Genomic DNA, 21,172 nt, shown 5'->3' on the forward strand with positions numbered 1-21,172 from the left:
AAGAAAAGCGTTTTTAACTTAAAACACCATCATAGCTTAGTTTCTCCATCATGTTCTTGTATATCACTTCACTCAAGAGCCAAATTTGTATACACATTTTTGTAAACACGTCACAGGGTGTAACCAAAGATGAATTTACTCGTAGTACCAGAGATCTAATTATAAAACAACTGACGTATGCAGGGAATAACTAAAATAACTGTGGCTTGCGAAAATCTGTCTGTTCATTAACACAGATTCTGGATTTTTTATTTTACGGTCCATTTTTTGTGTATTTAATTTTACGTTATGGACGAGTAAGTTTCCTAACTCATTATTAGTTAAGAATGCAACTGTTACTTTTTTTGAAAATGTTTGGGATTTTTTGTGATATGGGGCCCAGGAATGGTATACTGGGGAATTTTTTCTCTTCTTTCACTATGTGGCCATCTGTTGTCTTACTTTTGTGTATCTGTCTGTCTAAATTGTCAATTGTTTGGCTGTATAGCCATAGTTCATGGCAATGCTTTTTATTGTATCTAGCTCGTGCCTGAGGCTGTTTTCTTCGAATTCAAGAGAGTTCGGCATACATAGAAACCACGCATACGCAGACATAACATTGGACAACTCATGATGCTACCCCACCACACAGAAACATGCTGCCTTTAGGTCCATGCTACACAGAATACACTCTCTTGATTTCGAAGGAACTGCCTCAGGAATGAGATGCAATAAAAAGCACTGGCATAAACAATGGCTACACAGCCAAAACAACTGAAAATTTAGATAGACAAGTACACAAAAGTAAGACAATAAATGACCGCATTGTGAAAGAAGAGAAAATATTCGCCAGTATGCCATACCTGGGCCCAATATCACAAAAATAAACTTTTCAAAAAAACAAATGTAACAGTTACAGTCACAACTAATAATAAGTTAGGAAACTTACTCATCCGTAACATAAAATAAAGTACACAAAAATTCGACAGGCCTGGAGTATACAAAATACTATGCCCCAGTTGTCCTGCCTACTATGTAGGGAAAGAAGGCAGAAACTTAAAAAACCAATTTTCAAGAACACATAAATGCTTTCAGGCTCAACCACTTCGAAAAATTAGTTATTGGGCAACATATGTTGGAAACGAAACATATCATCAACAGTCTAGAAAACAATTTGGTAGTATTGCATAGTGAAGCCAATGGTAAGACCCTAAATCTGTTAGAACAGCTGGAGATACACGATCATAAAATATAAAATCCAGAATGAATACTGCTCACACCCTGTGCAGTCTTTACAAAAATATATGCATAAATGTGCCTCTTAATTGATGTACGTAAACAGGATGGAGAAACCAATCTACAATGGTATTGATCTGAAGATCTCCATTGAACTGTCTGAAACTGGTTATCGGCGGCCGATGTGGCCGAGCGGTTCTAGGCGCTTCAGTCTGGAACAGCGCAACCGCTACGGTCGCAGGTTCGGAGCTGCCTCGGACATGGATGTGTGTGATGTCTGTAAGTCAGTTAGGTTTAAGTAATTCTAAGTTCTAGGGGACTGATGACCTCAGAAGTTAAGTTCCATAGTGCTCAGAGCCATTTGAACCATTTGAAACTGGTTATCTACGAAACAAAACTTGCGATTTAGGTAATAAAGCGCTCTAAAAGGACACTAAACTCTCAAATATAGAAGGTCGTCTTCCACTTCACTGACGATGTTTGGTAATATAACGGTTTAATTTATTACTTCTTATTGTTTATTCGCACAGCAGTTTTCAGACAGTACTCGTCTACAACCGAATGTACTTGCAAAACTGTATCATTTTACGACACATGAGCCAGGAGATATGAAATGCTTGAAAAATGAGTTGCGTGAAAAACTATCTTTTCTCAAAATGGAGTGCATATTACGCAGACTCAATGTTTTCCTTCTATCTTTATTATTAATAAATGGGTGAATCATCAAAAATTAATAAAACCAATATAATTACGGTTTTGCGTCTTCAGCCAAACAGACTCTACATATTTAGGGTCAAATATTTAAGACCTCTTGGCCTCATTGATATTGGGAGTTTGACGGTAGATCGGCTCTGTTAATGGCTGTCGTGTCAAGTTCTGAGAAGGTTCCTGAAAAAAAAAATGCCACTGGAGTCTTCCTTAAGAGCACATCTTAATACCGGCAAAGACAGCACATCGGAAGATTTACAAAAATCTTGTCAGTGGACGAAGAACAAGCAACAGGACAGCACTGCATCCCCGTCGATAAGGTGGTGGTTAATGTTTAATGTCCCGTCGACAACGAGGTCATTAGAGACGGAGCGCAAGCTCGGGTTAGGGAAGGATTGGGAAGGAAATCGGCCGTGCCCTTTCAAAGGAACCATCCCGGCATTTGCCTGAAACGATTTAGGGAAATCACGGAAAACCTAAATCAGGATGGCCGGAGACGGGATTGAACCGTCGTCCTCCCGAATGCGCCCGTCGATAAGTTTCTTTTTCGGCGTCACATTCGGATCATTACATTTTCTTTCTGAATTCGCCGAAAAATAAACAGTTCGTAATTTGTTTTTCCATGTATTTATTTGAAATCCTTTTTACACTGCCAGAAAAAAGTTAGTATACCTGGAAAGACGATGTTAATTTTGGTCCGATGACGGCATATGCCACCTGGGGGATAGTAGATGTTCTGATAATAGTTTGAGCATAGTCCACCAACAGATAGCGTAGTGGAATAGAGACCAGAGTGCCGTCTGTGTTTTTGAAAGCTTAGTACACGCAAGTGAGCGAGTTTGCAGCGGATCAAGTTGCAGCCTTCCGAGTGTCGCGATGGTCCTCTCGGAGAACTGCCACACAAGCTGGACGTGCTGCGTCGGTTGTCCAACGACGCTGGTGTCAGTGGTCACGTGAACATTCACTCACACGCAGACGAGATTCTAGACGCCCACGCAGCACAGACGCCCGCCACGGTCGTCGTATTGTAAGGGCGGCAGCGGCAGACCGTACAGCTACCAGTGAGAGGGCCCGTGAGCCGAGACGGGTCAGCACGAGCTGCTGCGAACCGACTGTCGGGCACGCACAGCTCCAGTCCGCCTTCACTCACACCACAGCATCGACGTGCACCGCTCAACTGGTGCGGTCTGCAGATCACTTGCAAGTCGGAATGACGCACCGTGGTCTTCGGTGATGGTGATAATCTTTTGCGTGTAGATATGGACCTGAGGAGCGCCATCTGGCAGAGTCCACTCGTCCGAGACATACTGGTCCGACACCAGGCCATCTGGCAGAGTCCACTCGTCCGAGACATACTGGCCCGACACGAGGCCATCTGGTGTCTCTGGAGGGGACGCGTATCAGCCCCCGGTACGTGCAGAATGTTGTTAGACCCGATCGTCTGCCGTTCTTGAACAGAAATATGATGCGTCGTTCCAAGAGGATAACCCTCGCCCACACACTGCCAGTGAAACTGAACGTGCTCTGCTGACCAGCAGCACCTCCCGACTTGTCTCCATTCCAGCACGTACGGGATGTGATGGGCCGAGAAGCGAGTCGTGCGGCTCGTGAACCAACACTACGTGGGCCAGTGGAGTAGGCTTGGCACAAACTACCTCAGCCCAGCGCTCCCTGTGCGTGCGGCAGGCTAGGTGGCAGAGTCGTGGTAATACGTGTGTTTCAGCGAGGGCCGATAACTGGCACCTCAGATGCGCCTGCCACAGGCAAGCGTACACGTACCTTGTACCGTCGGCTAAGAGTACGCAAAATTACTTTTAGGAAAACTCTTATTGCTCCTCTAATGATAATTGGATGAGAATAAAGCTTTCATACAGTGTTACCGAGATGTCAAATTAGTTGTTCCACGGGTAATTGATATAATGTTCTTGCAGATTTTTAAATTATTTAGTAAAATTAAGAATGCATACTTCTACCTGCGCCTACCGTATGTTCAGGGAGCACACTTATCTGCCAGAGTAACGTTTCATACGAGCTTTCTTAAAAAAATCTCAACGAACTAGGTCACCTTAGACAAATAGGTAGTCTTATCTCTCACCTCACGCCCCGCACCGTTAACACTGTCCAATATCAAGTTCCCTTTACACTTCTCAATGATATTGTTGCAAGCACAAAAAAGTGCATAGAAAATTGGTTAAAGGAGAATCAACTATCATTCACGAAAATTTCTTGGGAGAACTAAAGCTGAAAAAAAAATATTATCATAATTTCTTACGTTTGGATGTGCAACATTTCATACTTTACTGGAATTGATTGTCCCCATACATAACCACTCCTCCTCCCTAGAATCTGGAGTACAGAGCTTTTATTCATAACAAAGTTTTCCTTTACTTTTCTGTCGTTTCACTGTTGATCCGCTAAATCTCTGGTTTATCCGAATGTAGCACTGCGTGGCTAATCACAGTCAGAGAACACTAAGGCTTCAGCAATTGCTGTGTGTATGTATGTATGTATGTTTGTTTGTTTGTGTGTTTCAAGTCTTTTGTGTCACCTATAAAATTTACTTCTTTTGGCGCGACACGTCTCAAAACTGACCAACTCATATATATAAGGAATGGCAATTTTAATGACTTTACTAGTGATGCGGTTTGCCGATTGTAACTGTAAAGTTTCAACTGTATCGGATTTCACGTTAATGGCATGCAGAGTGTTCCTGTAAGTGTGCGCACTTGCGTGGCCGAGATGTTGGCGGCAGTTGTGCGGGGTGACACGCGTGCGGAGACACAATGCCTTGTGTTGCCATTTCTGCACAGCCCAGGACACTACAGGTAATGTTCTGCTTTCGCATTCTTTGGCTTCCCCAACTCGCAGTCGGACTATCACCTTCCAGCCTAACCTGGACGTTGGGCTAAGCTACATATCACCCAACCACGTTCTTTGCTCGCGCAAGTAAATGAAAAATATTCCGCCTTAAAATAGCTTGTAAATTATAGCATTCCTTGACGTTTTCCAGATTATTTACAGATTAAAAGAAGAGAAATTTGTACATTGGAGGGTGCACGTAAGAGTGTAAGCGCTGTTAACAAACTTCTTTGAGGGAGGAGGTTATGACCTTCACGATCATTCCCCTCCCATCCGTCTCCTTTGATCCGCACCTGTTCTACTGAAAGAAGAAGAAGAAGAAGAAGAAGAAGCCGGAGGAACCAGTCATGTCACCTCAGAGCATGAGAGTAAGTAGAGTGGCCTTTGGGGAGCACGAAGTGTGTCAAGCTTCCCTCCTCCCTCTGGATACCCACAACTAAACAAGTGCTGGTCGCTCCCCGCAACTTGCCTTCTGCTGTGTGTACATTCAGCGGCAATGCCGATACTGTGTGCAGAATATGTCGCGAATACACTTAGTAATACTGTAATAAAGAAGAAATAAATTAAAAAGGTCATGTTTCATGTGGCAGTTTTACTGCACGGACAGCGAAAATGTAGTAAATGATTAACTTTTTTCGTGTCATCATTTTGTGTAGTCTGTCAGCGAGGAAAAGTTTCGTAAAGGTTTGAAATTATGCGTCAAGTTTGTTGAAAGTCACTAAGTGTTCTCATTCTCCAATGCTGGACAAATAAAGTATCGGCATTCGCGCGGCGTGGGCCACACTTCTTTTCCATCACGCCTCCATCTCCAATCGTTTGATAAACAGGTAGTTCTTACCTCCGTAGCGGTTCCCTCCTGCCAATAAGTGATACACTATGTGATCAAAGGTATACGGACACCCCCAAAAACACACGTTTATGATATTAGATGAATCGTGCTGCCACCTACTGCCAGGTACTCTATGTCAGCGACCTCAGTAGTCATTAGACATCGTGAGAGTGCAGAATGGGGCCTTACGCGGACCTCACGGACTTAGAACGTGACCAGATTATTGGGTATCAGTGTGTCATACATCTGTACGCGAGATTTACACACTCCTAATCGTCCCTAGGTCCACTGTTACCGATGAGGTAGGGAAGTGGGAACTAGAAGGCACACCTTGTCTGTTGACTGATAAGAGACAGCCGACAGTTGAAGACGGCCGTAATGTGTAATAGACATCTCTCCAGACCATCACACAGGAATTCCAAACCGCATCAGGATCCACTGCAAGTACTATGAGTGTTAAGCGGGAGGTGAGAAAACTTGGATTTCATGATCGAGCGGCTGCTCGTAAGTCACACATCATGCTAGTAACCGCCAATTCAGCTGGCCGCAAAACTCCCCAGACATGAACATTATTGAGCATTTCTGGGATGCCTTGCTACGTGCTACTCAAAAAGAGACTTCCACTCGCTCGTGCTCTTACGGATTTATGTGCAGACGGGCAAGATTCGTGGTGTCAGTTCCTTCCAGCACAACTTCAGACATCAGTCGAGTCCATACCACGTCGTGTTGCGGCACTTCTGCATGCTCGCGGGGGCTGCACACGATATTTGGCGTTTGTACCAGTTTCTTTGGCTCTTCAGTGCCTAGAAGTATGTACATCCATTTTTGTAATATGTATCGATTCGCTCACTTATGTAATTAACTTTAACAGATCTTAAGCAAACGCGATAGGAAGGCGAGATGTAGTGATCAAACAAGCAGAGAGAAAACAGCAGAGATTGATACTCCACTAGGTACGGTAGGGGGCAGGCCCTTCTACTTCCTTGTGTGCTCTGTGCACGTCACGAGGCAGGGAGTTTGCACTTTGTGCCACATCGCACTCACCTGCCACGTTCAGTTCTAACAAATCCCACGTGGCGGAATGACACCTCTCGCGTAGCCCGCTGGGGACGTGTCAGGACGACGACTCGCGTTCGTGTCGTGGGCGGTGGGAGGTTTTTCCTCCCCGCGAACTGTCAGGCCCGCAGCGAGTTGGCTGCGCTGTGCTGCTCGTGGCAGGTGTAGTTAATTACGCGACCGAACCCCTCGCCAACTCGCAAACTGCAGCTCTGCGACACGCGACGGCCGCACAAAGCCCGCCCGACGCGCCGATTCCCTCGAGAATCCTGGATGGTGCAGTCTCGAGGCCCGTTCTACAACTTCACTTCACACGTCGTGGTCGCATTAGTAACAATCACGCTGTGAAATCGCACCTGTTCTCCACAGTTGGTATTGAGGTGCAACGACGTCAGACACGAGAGCACTTTTTTTTGTGGTGCGTTCAGTCCCCTACGGGAATGGATAGCTGCAACGTTCAGCTCTTACGCCGTAGGCATACAACTGACTGAGAAAACATAATACAGGGTCCGGCAAAAGGTCTCCCGTGTTACAAAAGGTAGTTACAACCAACAAACGATAATACAGATAAATTACTCTTAATTGTAAACAACAAATACAATGCCATTTTATATTATTTGTTTTTAAAAAATTATGTGTGATAAATGGCGTCTTCTATTGTTGACTCATTGACGTAGCCTTCCCGGAGTTTGTCCACAGTTCTTCGAGTCTTTTCCGGTGGAAGGGCAGCCACTTCCTGTGTGCTTTAATAGTTTAGCTTCTTAAGTTTCTGCGGGTAAATTTAATATCTAATAGCCACAGTTCTAGCGTTTTCGTTTGCGTCGGAAAGTAAACCGATTTTGTGACATAATACAAGATCCCAATCAGGGGAGAATTTTTTAGTTTCACCTGAGTGTTCCGGTAGTCAGGGTTTTGAACATCTGCGTATTATTAGACACAGTTCCTGCGTTTTCGTCAGGGTCTACAGTAGAGTTGCGCAGTACGTGCCGATAGTCCGTTTATCTGCACAGTTTAGTTTTCCACGGTCTTTAGTATGGACAGGGATTGCGACTGTTGTGTGTGGATGCGAGCCGAGTTGGTGAAACTTCGCTCTCAGCTTCAGGCCGTGATGGCTTCGGTTACACAGCTTGAGGCTGTAGTGGATTAGCGCCCCTGTTGTGGGACGGCTGTGGGGATCCAACGGACGTCCAGCACGTTCTTCGATCGGTCCTCACCGGTGGCCAAACCAGTTACTGCTCGCAATGAGGCTGACCCCTCACCTGTAGTCGAGTGGGAGGCGTAGCAGGCGGCGAAAGACTTCCCAGGCGGCCGCACGTAAGGCCTCCCCGGTTTGTCTGACAAACAGGTTCCAGGTGCTGTCTGTGGCTGACGCTGTCGCTCAGCCAGGTGCTGTCGCCTGTCCTCTTTCGGGGGAAACAACTCACCTTGCGAGATCCGGACAATCACAGAGGGTGGGATTATTGATAGTTGGGAGCTCCTTCGTTAGGTTCGTTATGGGGCCCCTTAGGGACATGGCTGCCAAGAACGGAAAGAAAATCAATGTGCACTCCGTGTGCACACCGGGTTGAGTCCTCCCGGATGCTATGAAGAGCACAGGGTGCAGGCAACAGCAGGTGGTTGATTACGTCGGTACCAATGGTGTGTGTCACTTTGGATCTGAAGAGATTCTCTCTGTTTCGAGTGGCTAACAGAAGTGGTAAAGGCTGCCAGTCTTGCTTCCAGGATGAAAGTAGAACTGACCATTTGCAGCAGAGTCGACAGGACCAATTGTGGACCTCTGGTACAAAGCCGAGTGGAGGGTCTGAATCAGAGGCTCAGACGGTTCTGCGGCCGTGTAGGCTGCAGATTCCTCGACTTTCGCCAACGGGTGGCTGGGTTTGGGGTTCCGCTGAATAGGTCAGGTGTCCACTATACGCAGGAGGCGGCTACACGGGTAGCAGAGGCTGTGTGGCGTGGACTGGGCGATTTTTTAGGTTAGAGGGTCTCGGGAAAACACAAGAAGGGCTTCAGTCACAAAGGGCGGAGGCCGAACACAGGCAGAACTTAAATACAGGAACCATTGGTATAACAGTTGTAAACTGTCGTAGCTGTGTTGGGAAAGTACCAGAGGTCCAAGTGCTGATAGCACTGATGCTCAAATCGCTATAGGCACTGAAAGCTGGCTAAAGCCGGATATAAGCTCAGCCGAAATTTTTGCGAAAAACCTAACGGTGTTCCGAAAGAATAGGCTAAACGCGGTTGGCGGTGGCGTGTTTGTTGCTGTTAGAAGTACAGTAGTTTAAGTTGTCGCGAAATTGAAGTAGATACTTCCTGTGAGTTAGTATGGGCAGAGATCATTGTTGGCAACCGCAATAAAATAATATTGGATCCTTTCACCGAACCGTCAATTCAGATGATACAGTTGCTGAAAGGTTCTAAGAAAACTCGAGTTTGATTTCAAACACGTACCCGACTCATACGATTATAGTTTGTGATGACTTTAATTTACCCTCAATATGTTGTCGAAAAAAGATGTTTAATTCCAGAGGTACGCATAAAATAGCATGCGGAATTGTGCTAAACGCATTCTCTGAAAATTATCTCGAGCAGTTAGCTCATGAGCCCACGCGAATAGTAAGCGGTTGTGAAAACACACTTGACCTCTTAGCAACAGATAATCCTGAGTTAGTAACGAGCATCAAAACCGATACAGGGGTTAGTGAACACAGGGCTGTCGTAGCGAGATTGAATATTGTAATCCCCAAATCCTCCAAAAATAAACGAAAAATATACCTATTCAAAAAAGCAGATAAAAATTAACTGGACGCCTTCCTAAGAGACAATTTCCACTCATTCCAAGTTAGTAATATAAGTGTAGACAAAATGTGGCTTGAATTCAGAGAACTAGTATCGGCAGTAGTTGAAAGATTTATACCAAATAAATTAACAAACGACGGATCTGATCCTTCTTGGTACACAAACCGGGACAGGACACTGTAGCAGAAACAAACATACCAAATTTAAACAGACGCAAAATCTCCAAGATTGGCGATCTTTTACAAAAGCTGGGAATTTAGCGCGGACTTCAATGCAAGATGCTTATAACAGTTTCCAAAACGAAACTTTGTCTCGAAACGTGGCAGAAAATCCAAAGAGATTATGATCGTGTGTGAAGTATGTTAGCGGCAAGGAATAACCAATGCGTTCCCTGCGCGACAGAAATGGAGATATTATAGAAGACAGTGTTGCAGAAGGAGAGGTACTAAACACAGCCTTTCGAAATGCCTTCACAAAAGAAGAAGAAGTAAATATTCCAGAGTTCGAAACGAGAACAGCTGCCAACATAAGTAACGTAGAAGTAAATATCCTCGGAGTAGTTAAGCAACTTAAATCACTTAATAACAATCGTGCGACTGCTACGGTCGCAGGTTCGAATCCTGCCTCGGGAATGGATGTGTGTGATGTCCTTAGGTTAGTTAGGTTTAAGTAGTTCTAAGTTCTAGGGGACTGATGACCACAGCAGTTGAGTCCCATTGTGCTCAGAGCCATTTGAACTTAATAACAGCAAGTCTTCTGGTACAGACGGTATGCCAATTAGGTTCCTTTCAGAATATGCTGTTGCATTAGCTCCATACTTAACAATGATATACAACCATTCTCTCGACAAAAGATCCGTACCCAAAGTTTGGTGACCTCTGGTTTAAACAGACAGGTAACCGGATGAGCATGTTCAAGTTACTCTCTCGCAATCGAATTGTTATGTTCAAAGTTTACGAATTCGTATGTTAAAAATGCAAGCAGGTAAATTGTTTAATGATTAACAACAAACATATTAATTTTATTAAGATGACTTTCCATATCAATATTCCTGCCACAGCTCACACGGTGGCCTCACCAAATAAGGGACTTCTTTCTGCTGGGCTCTGATTATGCAAGAAACAAACGTTTTTTACAAAAGCAACTTCACTGGACAAAATGTTAGTCGTTACTTTGGAATGGTATAGAACTGCTGCCTGTTGGTCGTGTGAGGCGCCGCCGTTGACCCAAGTAATGCCAATGAAGTGGTGTCTACGTGCCAGTCGGCTGTACGGAATCATTACAGTCAGATGGCTCTACCTGGAGACGTCAGAGAATGGCAGAAAGGAGCTATCGTGTTCCGTCGTGCAAGTGGTCACACTGCGAATAAAGTTGCCCGATTTCTTGGAGCATCATCGCAAACTATCCCAAGCGTCGGCAAGGAATGGGGCACCACTCACAGCTACGTAACGCGGTCTAAGAACAGCGGTTGTAAAAAGCCCCTGATGTCAAGAACTGAAGATCAGTGTCACGTCGAGTTACTGACAATGTTGTTCACTGTAAATCAATGGAGGTCTATCTCAACCAGTCTACAGGGTGCCCATAATTACAATTACAGTTTGAAAACTCTGTGGAAAGAGAACCACTCTCCAGAATGACATCTAATTTGAACAGAATATTATTGACACAGAGGGAAATGCCACCAAATAGAGTATTAACGAAAATTTGGCCACTAGATGGCGCAGAATACGCACGTCAACAGACGCGCGGCAGCCACTGTTCATCACTTTGCGTCCGAGGTGCCCAGCATGGTGGCTGTCTCCGTGAAGCGGCGCTCGCGGCTCGTAAATTTCTTTTACCAGAACGTAACTACGAGCCACTAGACCTGCAGTATCTCCGGACACTCAGGGGCATCAGAAAAAGGCACTGATCCGATGTCTGCTAAGGGTTTGGAAAAAAGATTACAACATTCGAGAAAGACATGTTCTTTTGAAGTGCAATGTGGCAGAAGGAGGAAAGCAATTGATCCTCCGTCTGGCTACAACACTGCAAGAGGGTCGAGCGGTTGTGTGCCAACACGCAGTGAACTGTAATTGCCCGAACGTTGGACAAACCTGCGAGCACGGTGCATAAAATCCCACGAAACATCCTGCGCTGCTGTCTATACAAAATCAGTCATGTTCAGGACTTGCTTCCTGCTGAGGTCTGGAATTTCTTGCTCACATGGAAGTGGGCAATCCACGGCCACGGAACAATCTGTGGACAGCCAAAGCCCACTTCCACCTCCAAGAACATGTCGATACGCAGAACTGCAAAATATGGGCAACGGAAAATCCGCCCGCAGACCAGCCAGTGCCAGTTCAACCTGCAAAGGTGACTGTGTGGTTCGGGTTGACAGTACAGTTTACCGTAGTGCCGCATTTTTTCGAGGATGTGAGTCCTGCGGGATATGTTACCTGTAACGTCACTGGCAAACGCTACAAGAGTCTTTCGTGCACCAACGTCACTCCAACCCTTCAACAGCGTGGATGTGAGGGACGAGGCGCTCCTCCGCACATTGCACAGCCAGTGAGGCGCCTGCTGCAGACATGCTGGAATTATCAGCCGTCATTTCCCTACAGCCTGCCCATCCAGATCGCTCGATCTTAATCCGTGTGACTTCCGGCTGTGGAGTTACCTGTCAGATACTGTGTTCACTGCTCCAGTGACGTACGCATCTGAAACAGAGGGCACGCATTGCACAACGCACTCTGAACGTCAGCCCCCAGAGGCTTCGACCTGCTGTGGAACACTCTGTTCCTCGATTTCAGTTTGTGGCAAAATACGGTGGACAGCACGCTAAACATGTCTTTCGCCAGTCTCACGACAGTTAGAAACCGATGTCATTTTGATTTTTATGCAGGTTTTGGCCACAGGAAAATTAACAATCAACGTCATTTTGATTTTAAACGGTTTTGTCCCAGGAAATATAAAAATCGGTGTCATTTTTCCTTTTTGTGCGGTTTTTGGCCTCAGGACAATTAAAAACCGATTTTTCCAGTCTGGTATGGCACGATCTCGCCACAGTTGTTGACTGTCGAACTCGTGCAGTCATGTAATGGTGTAATGTGCAACTGAAACCATAGCCGTCGCATTCTGATTCATCTGCATTTGTAGCCGACTCCATTTTCGTTAAGACACTTACAGCATCATCTAGTGCTAATTTTTTTTTATTTTTCTATTTTTCTTTCGTGACGCTTCCCCCTTCATCAAATATGATGTCATTCTGAACAGCGGTTCTCTTTCCACAGCGTTTTGAAACTTGAACTTTAAACAGACCACTGCTCACAGCGATACATAAAGCTGTATCAAACAACCCAGAATGACTGAACTGCACAGTAACTGGCTAAATGCGTGTATTGTAGCCCGACGTTGTGATTTTGCTTCTTTTCAAATGACGCAAGTCGTCAAGTGCACCGACGGTCCACCCGAAGCATGTTGCCCGTTTAATTCAGGCTGGTGGTTCTGTGACGTTTTGTGCGGGTTTCTCTTTTCATTACTTGGTACTATTCACTCAGATAACCGTGAACATGAACCAATATGTTTATTTCAACGTTCTTAGTGATCAACAGTGGCACTGCCCTTTCTTCTACCTCTTCATGATGAGTTGCTCTGGACACTCATTTTTTCCAAGACGAAAAAAGTCATGCCATACTGCAGCACGCATCGTTCTCGATTCGGCGAACATCCAGCGTCTCGAATTGCTCGCTAGAGCACTTCGTCTTAATTCCGTACGAAAATGTATGGAGCTTTTTGGAACAGAGAGCGAAACGTAGCAGTCAACTTCCAGGCAGTTTGGTGGCTCTATGAGATGTAATCATCAATAAGTGAATTCAGCTAGACATGGAGAGTGTGACTTGTGGATTGTCTACCACCCCGAAATGAATCCATTACCAAGACTACGAGAGTGGTTTGACAAGTCTGATAAAAATGCACTTTCCTTACTTCTCGACATAGTCTCCTTTGAGGGATATACATTTGGTCCAGCGATCCTCCAGCTTTTTTTAACCGCTTGAGAAAAATAGGTTCTGCCAAGCTCTGCAACACACTCGTTGGCTGCAAGTGTCAGCTTCTCATTTGATGGAAATGTCTTCCCAGCAAGCCAGAGTTTCAAGTTAGAGAACAGGAAGGAGACAGTCGGGGTTACGCCTGGTGCATGCGAGCCCTAAAAGCGCAGCTCGTGCACTTTCGCCGTTGTAATAGCTACTGTGTGACGTCGTGAATTATCCTGCTGAAAGACCACTTTTGGCATGTCAACTTTGGTCTGTTTTCAGCCAACGCAAGTTTCATATGACGTAATAATGAAGCATGATAGGTCCAGTTATGTTTCTCTCTTTTTCCTAGTAATCCGTGAAAAATATTCCATGGAAATCCCAAGAAATGGCGGCCATCACGTTACCAGCTAACAAAACGGTCTTTGTCTTCTTCGTTCCACTTTCACCAGCCTGTGTTCCTTTGTTTTGACTGCCGTTTTGACTCTGATGTGTAATGTTGGATATTTCATCAGAAGTGACAAATCGGTGGATTACGATTAAACATCGCCAGACATTGTGTTGAAATGTTGTGCCGGATGAGCTCTCCTTCGATTGTGAGCGACCTCACCCACCTCGCACACAGCTTCTCCACAGCCAATTCTCCGTGTAGGATATTACGCACTTGCTCAACTGAGGTGTCTGTAGCTCAGCAATCTCACGAATTTTTATTCGGCGGTCTTCCATTACCATATCATGGTTTTTGTCAATGTGGTGACCTCAAGCTGATGACCAGAAAATGATTCGCCGCTTGTCCGAGCACGTTTAAATTCGAAAGTCCAAAAGTAAATGTTGTTTGGTGATGATTGACAGCCCGCGTGAACTAGGACCTATTCTGTTTTAATTTTTACAGCAGTCCAACCTTTATAACGAAAATGTTTAGTAACAGCACGAAAATTCGGTTTTCTCCATTTTCAGTCGCAATCGATACGGTGTCCACTTCGGACGGCTGTCAACGACGAACTGTAGTCTGTATATTGTGGAAATCCTTTATACGATCGTTGAAATAATCGAGCGTACCAACCGTGAAGGCGCCGGCCGCTGTGACAGAGCGGTTCTAGGCGCTTCAGTCCGGCGCCGTGCGGCTGCTACGGTCGCAGGTTCGAATCCTGCCTCGGGCATGGCTGTGAGTGATGTCCTTAGGTTAGGTTTAAGTAGTTCTAAGTTCTAGGGGACTGATGACCTCATATGTTGAGTCCCATAGTGCTTATAGCCATTTGAACCATTTTTCCAAAGCGCAACAAGAATGTTCCACTCTTTCAGGAACTGTACCAGACTTACCAAAAGAAGCAAAGAGCGGCTTGAGCTGTATATTACCTACCTGAAGAAACTTGTGGATTGTCTACCACCCCGAAATGAGTCCATTGCGAAGGCTACGGACGATGTTACACAGCATTAGTGAGATGCCTCCTGGGGTGACTAATTTTTTCGTCAGGTGTCCTTACACGCGAGCGAAGAATACGGAAGCAGCTTGAAGCTGGCGCGCCTGAAAGTGGCGGGCGTCTGTGTGCGAGGCGCCAGCGCTGCGCCGCTGCCGCCTTAGCCAGCGCCGGTGCCCGCCGTGTGTCACTTGTGCGGCTGCTCCCTGCTACCCGGACAGGACGTGGGAGAGCCGGCGCGGGGCAAGTCTCCTCAGGGCGCGCCTTTCGCTCTTCCCTCGCGTTTACAAGCCCGGCCGCTACTCGTGCACACTTGAGCGGACATCTGGCTTGTTCCCCATTCGTCATCGTCAAAGCCGCCGAGGGAGGTCTGGCCCAGACCGTTATTATGCGGCCGAGGGACCGTTCCGTTGCTCCCACGCGTGGGGGTGATGAATTTGGCGAGGGGCTCAAGGCTGGGCCGGGCCCGCAGGAGCACAGCCGCGGGAGCTGCTCGGCACGAGTGCGAGGTGGCCTTCACTGCGATCAATATTTCTGTTAGTTTTTCAACTTTGTTATTTCATCTCCCTCGCTGCATGCAGATGCGTGATGGGAATAACACTTCCACGTATGAATATTTCATCCATAACGTTCATAAATATAAATAAAACACTGCACTGCATCGATCACTTGTTTATTTTCCCACTACGCGTTTCGATGATTTACACCATCGTCTTTATGTGGAGAATTGTGCTGTTACTTTCCTGGTTGTGTAGATCTCAGACACCATTTCACTGAAACAGCCCGAATGCAGAACCGGTTGTCTTTCGTCCTTTGAAGCGAACAGAATCGAAACGCTGTCGCACGCTTCTAAATGTTTCATGTGCTTCTCACTGTCCAATATGTTTACACAGGCAACAACTTTCAATATGCAGCATCTTTTCCATTCTAATACCCTTGTTCCTGTTCTGTAGAGCTGGGAGACTGCTCTCGACAACCACGAAAGGTATACAGTGATCCCATGTAATGTCACCCCAGAACATCACCACCATCTTGTTGTCCTTGTATGGTACAGTGTTGGAGGCGTTTGATATTACCAGATTGTCTCTGAATACGTTGTTTGCGATTGGCGGGGTACAAACACACCCGACTTCCGTCCCTAAATACCGGACTCCAGCCTCGAACGTCCATTTTGCACACTGCGTGATTTCTTGCCCATCTGTGATGGAGTTGACGGTGTTGTATACAACATGGTGTCCGCCACGGCCATCGGAAATGGAAATTCACATTATACAGTCATTTCTCATCGATTTGATGCTAAACGTAGCGTCCTGTTAGTTTCTCAGAACGCCGGATTCAGTTCTGGAGCACTCAGCCTAACGTTCCTTCGACTCAGATGTCGTACATGTCGATGATCGTGTGCACTTATCGAACGTGGACCGCCTCTGTGTTGTCAAGTCGACTGAACCAGATGCCAAGTCTGCGCCGTATCACTCTGAGTACCTGTAGGTAACGCCGAAGGTAACTGTGAGTATGTTTATAAACGTACGTCAGGGGTGATCTCCCGATCGGTACAGGAACAGTCACACTAGCAACGACATATGCACGACATATGGGAATGATTCAAAACGATTCTTGGTGAATTCAGCAACGAAATATATCGAAAACGACGCATGTTCTCCCGCGTGGGCGGTGTCGACTTCGTATTTTCAAGCGGGAAGCCCCCTTTTTATTGCATATTCATTTTCTACGCCAAAAAAAACGTACGGATTACTGTAATCCACAAATATCAAGATAGCCTGTTTTTGCAATTAACAAACGACGCATTTTAATGTACGTTTTATTTACGATGTAAATAAATCGTGGTGCTTAATTTTCTTGAGTCCTCTTGCATCTTACGATAATTGTAATTCACGATAAGTGCCCAGAGTGAGAACCTCCATTTCGATACCTTTATTAATTCCTGCATACGTTTAAGGTGAAGGCGAGGAAACTCACCCCAGTGGTGAGAGGCAAGGGGGTTCACCGAAATCGGCGATCCCTGGGGGAACAGGACACTGTTACATCCACGTCGTTGTTCATCGATCACGCTAAACGGAGTTTTTAACCAGACATTGAAACAGCTAAAAAGAATCTGAAACACTACTAACATAAATATCTTCTATTAACATTTACATTTACGTGGCAAATGAAATGCAGAATCAAATGCGTCGGTTCTTAACTGCAAAAACAGGCAATCTTGAAATTTGTCGATTACCTCGCCGTCTATCGCGAATGGGAAACAACGATATCAGTAAACCGAACGTACGTTTTGGCTTCCAATTTGAAAATACAAAACTGACCGCGCCCAAGCAGGAGGGGTGACTAGGAGGTCTCTAGTTGCAGATAGACAAATGTCTCCTTCACTAATATTAATTTTTCATCTACAAATTTTTTTTCGTACGGTGCGTCGTTTCCGAGGTATTTAGTTGTCCCAAGTTGAAACAAACACAAATATTCAGTGATGATGTTGCTATACTCAGTAGCAGTGACGAGAGTAGCGAGTAGACGAAATGAAAAAAAATCAGCTGCTTTTGCATGATGGACGAAGTGAGGGAGGCATAAAAGACCGACTAGCACTGCCGAGGAGGTCGCTCCTGGCCCAAAGAAACCTGTTACGGACAAACCTCGGCCTTAATTTGCGGAAGAAATTTCTGAGAATGTACGTTTGGACCACAGCGCTGTATGGTAGCGAGTCGTCAGCTGTGGGGATATCTGAAAAGAAGAGCATCTGAGTGTGTGAGATTTGGTGCTACAGAAGGATGTTGAAAATTAGGTGGATTGTTAAGCAATGAGGACATTCTCCATAGAATGGGCGAAGAGAAGAACTTATGGAAAACACTGACAAGAAGAAGGAACAGGATGATAGGACAAATGTGAAGACATTAGGAAATAACTTCCACGGTAGTTGAGAGAGTAGTAGAGAATAAAAACTGAACGGGAAGACAGAGAGTGGAATATACATCAAACTAGTCAGAAGTTCGATGCCATGTTGTAGACGGGAATTTTTTGAGTTAAAAGGTAAACTGTAGGGTTGCACAGGAACCAAATGAATTGGCAGATTTAGAGAAACCTTTTGATAATGTTGTCTGTTGTGGACTCTGAAATGCTAAAGATAGCAGGGGTTAAACACAAAGAGAAAATGGTTACGTACAAATTGTAGAGAAACTGCAGTTACGTGAGTCGAAGGACGTGAAAGGGAAGTACTAGTTGAGAAGGGAGTGAGAGACGGTTGTATCCTTTCCCCAATGTTCATGCAGTAAGCAATAAAGAAAACGACGGAGAAATTTGGAAAAGAAACGACGTTAAAGTTGTAGAAACAACTGGAGTCTGCCGACATAATTGTATTTCTGTCGCAGCTGGCGACAGACTTTGTAAGATCAGCTAAAAGGGATGGGTAATATGTTGAAAAGTTATAAGACGAATATCAGCGAAATTAAAACAAGGGTAGTATGTAGTCGAATTAAAGCACATCAGTGAATCAGATTAGAAAACGAGAGACTCAGAAGATGAGTTTTGCTATTTGGAGAGTGAAATAATTGATGAGGGCCGAAGTAAAGAGAATATAAAATTTATAAGGCAGACTGGCTCTAGCGCAAAAAGCATTTCTAAAAGAGAGGAATTTGTTAAAGTCGGATATAAGTGTGTTTGAAAGTCTTTTCTGGAGTGTATTAAGCAGTTCTGAATTAAAGACAATAGATTTAGAGAAGTCTTTTCATAATGGTGTCCGGAGTGCACTACGAAACTTTGAAGATCTAGACCACAGGGAGCGAAAAGTTATCTACAAATTGTGCAGAAACTGCAGTTACTAGAGTCGAGTGGCAGTATAGAAGAATTTTGAAAATTAGAGGGGTACATCGAAAATAATAACGAGGAGGTACTGAATCGTATTGTGGAGAAAAGAAATTTGTCGCACAACTCGACTAAAAGAAGGGATCGGTTGATAGGACACGTCCTGAGGCATCGAGTAACTGTCACTGTGGTACTGAAAGGAAGTGTGTGGGCTAAAAATTGTAGGAGACCGAGGCTTGCCGACAGTAAGAAATTTCTGAGGTTGTGAGTTGCAGTAGTTACGCACAGATGAGATGCTCGTATAGTGTGGAGAGGTGCATCAAATCAATTTAGTGACCGAAGACCGCAATAACAAGTACCGTCGCATGACACTTCCTTGGGATACTACTGATATCTCACATTTGTCTATATTGTTTGACTTGCGACAGTTCCTTTTAGAACGGCATCGCAAAGTTCGGTACAATGGACGGCGAAGGGGCGTGGTGCGTGGTACGGCGTGAGCGGGCGGCGTGCGGAGGGCAGCGACTTGCCCCGTGTGTCCGTGAGCCCGAGGAGGCAGGTGCGTCGACGGCGGCGGCGGCGGCGGCGGCGGCAGCGGCCCACCTGCCCCGCTCAGCCCGGGGACACGGCAGCCAGCCAGCCAGGCAGCCCGCCCTGGGAACGGCCGACGCCGGCGCCGCCGCCCAGCAGCTTCCCACAGCGGCCCCACCTGCCACACTCGTACTCTTGGCGGCGCCGACCGCGCTGCTCACAGTTCGCTACTGTCTCTCTCCTCGGCTCCCCAATTACAACATGCCGTCGAGGCCATTTTTAAGGCAACACAGATGCTTACAATACTAATCGTGGCTACTGTCTCGGGTACTTCGACCCATGTCTGTCTGATGATTTTTCTTACGTTTCATCAGTGCGAGTGGCTGCTAATTGCAAACTCCAGCCTCCATTGGTGGTGGTGGACTGGAGTCGGGATCGCGACCGCAGGTTATTCACTGATGCGCCAAAGAAACTGGTATAAGCGGCGTATTCAAATGTAAGCAGGCAGAATATAACGCTGCGGTCGGCAACGCCTATATAAGACAACTGCCTGGCGCGGTTGTTAGATCGGTTACTGCTGCTACAATGACAGGTTGATGCAAATTAATTTGAACGCAGTAGCATGTTGTTTTGTAGGGTGGGCAACCACAGCCAAACTTCGACGTTTTTCCATAGAAATTTCCGCACTGGCTGTATCAGTGATTTTTATTAAATCTGCGGCCGGTTTCTCACCACTTATCGGCCCATCCTCAGGTAGTATACGCTATTTATAAAATGGTAACATTGCCCTGTAGCCACTTCCCACCATTCACGTCCAATATACCGTCATCTGGTGACAGCGGTAGTTAAAATTTAAAGATCTTTTTTAAAAAAATTTAAAATATAAACTACCGCTGTCACCAGATGACGGTATACTGGACGTGAATGGTGGGGAGTGGCTACAGGGCAATGTTCAACGTTACCATTTTATAAATAGCGTATATTGCCTGATGAGAAACCGGTCGCAGATTTAATAAAAATCACTGATACAGCCAGTACGGAATTTCCTTTGGAAAAATTTGAACGTAGTGTTGTATTCGGCGCACGAGCGAGCACACAATATCTCCGAGGTAGCGATGTTTTCTCGCACAGCCATTTCACGAGTGTATCGCGAATATCAGGAAACAGGTAAAACATCAAATCTCCGACGTGGCTGCGGCCGGAAAAAGATCCTGCAAGAACGGGGCCACGACGACTGAAGAGAATCGTTCAGCCTGCCGGAAGTGCAACGCTTCCGCAAATTGCTGCAGATTTCAGTGCTGGCCCATCAACAAGTGCAAGCGTGCGAACCTTTCAACGAAACTTCACGATATGGGCTTTCGGAGCCGAAGACCCAACCGTCTACCCTTGATTACTGCACGACGCAGAGCTTTACGCGTCGTCTGGGCCTATTGCCTGGTCGGACTAGTCTCATATCAAATTGTATCTAGTGGGTGGACGTGTACTGTTATGGAGACGACCTCGCAAATCCATAGACGCTGCATGTCAACAGGAGGTTGTTCAAGCTAGTGGAGGCTCTGTAATGGTGTGGGGCGTGTGCAGTTGGAATGATACGACACCCCTGATACGTCTACATACGACTCTCATACATACGTAAACATCCAGTCGGATCACCTGCATCCATTGACGTCTATGGTGCATTCCAAAGGACTTGGGCAATTCCAGCAGGACAAAGCGACTTCCCACACTTCCAGAATTGTTACAGAGTGGTCCCAGGAACACTCTTCTGAGATTAAACACTTCCGCTGGCCATTCCCTAGATACGAATATTATTGAGCATTCACGTGGAGCCTTGCAACTAGCTGTTCAGAATAGATCTCTACCCCCTCCAGCTCTTACGGATTTATGGACAGCCCTGGAGGATTCACGGTGTCAGTTCCCTGCAGCACTACTTCAGACAT

Source organism: Schistocerca gregaria, chromosome 7 (assembly GCF_023897955.1).
Source record: "Schistocerca gregaria isolate iqSchGreg1 chromosome 7, iqSchGreg1.2, whole genome shotgun sequence".
Taxonomy (NCBI): Eukaryota; Metazoa; Arthropoda; class Insecta; order Orthoptera; family Acrididae; genus Schistocerca; species Schistocerca gregaria.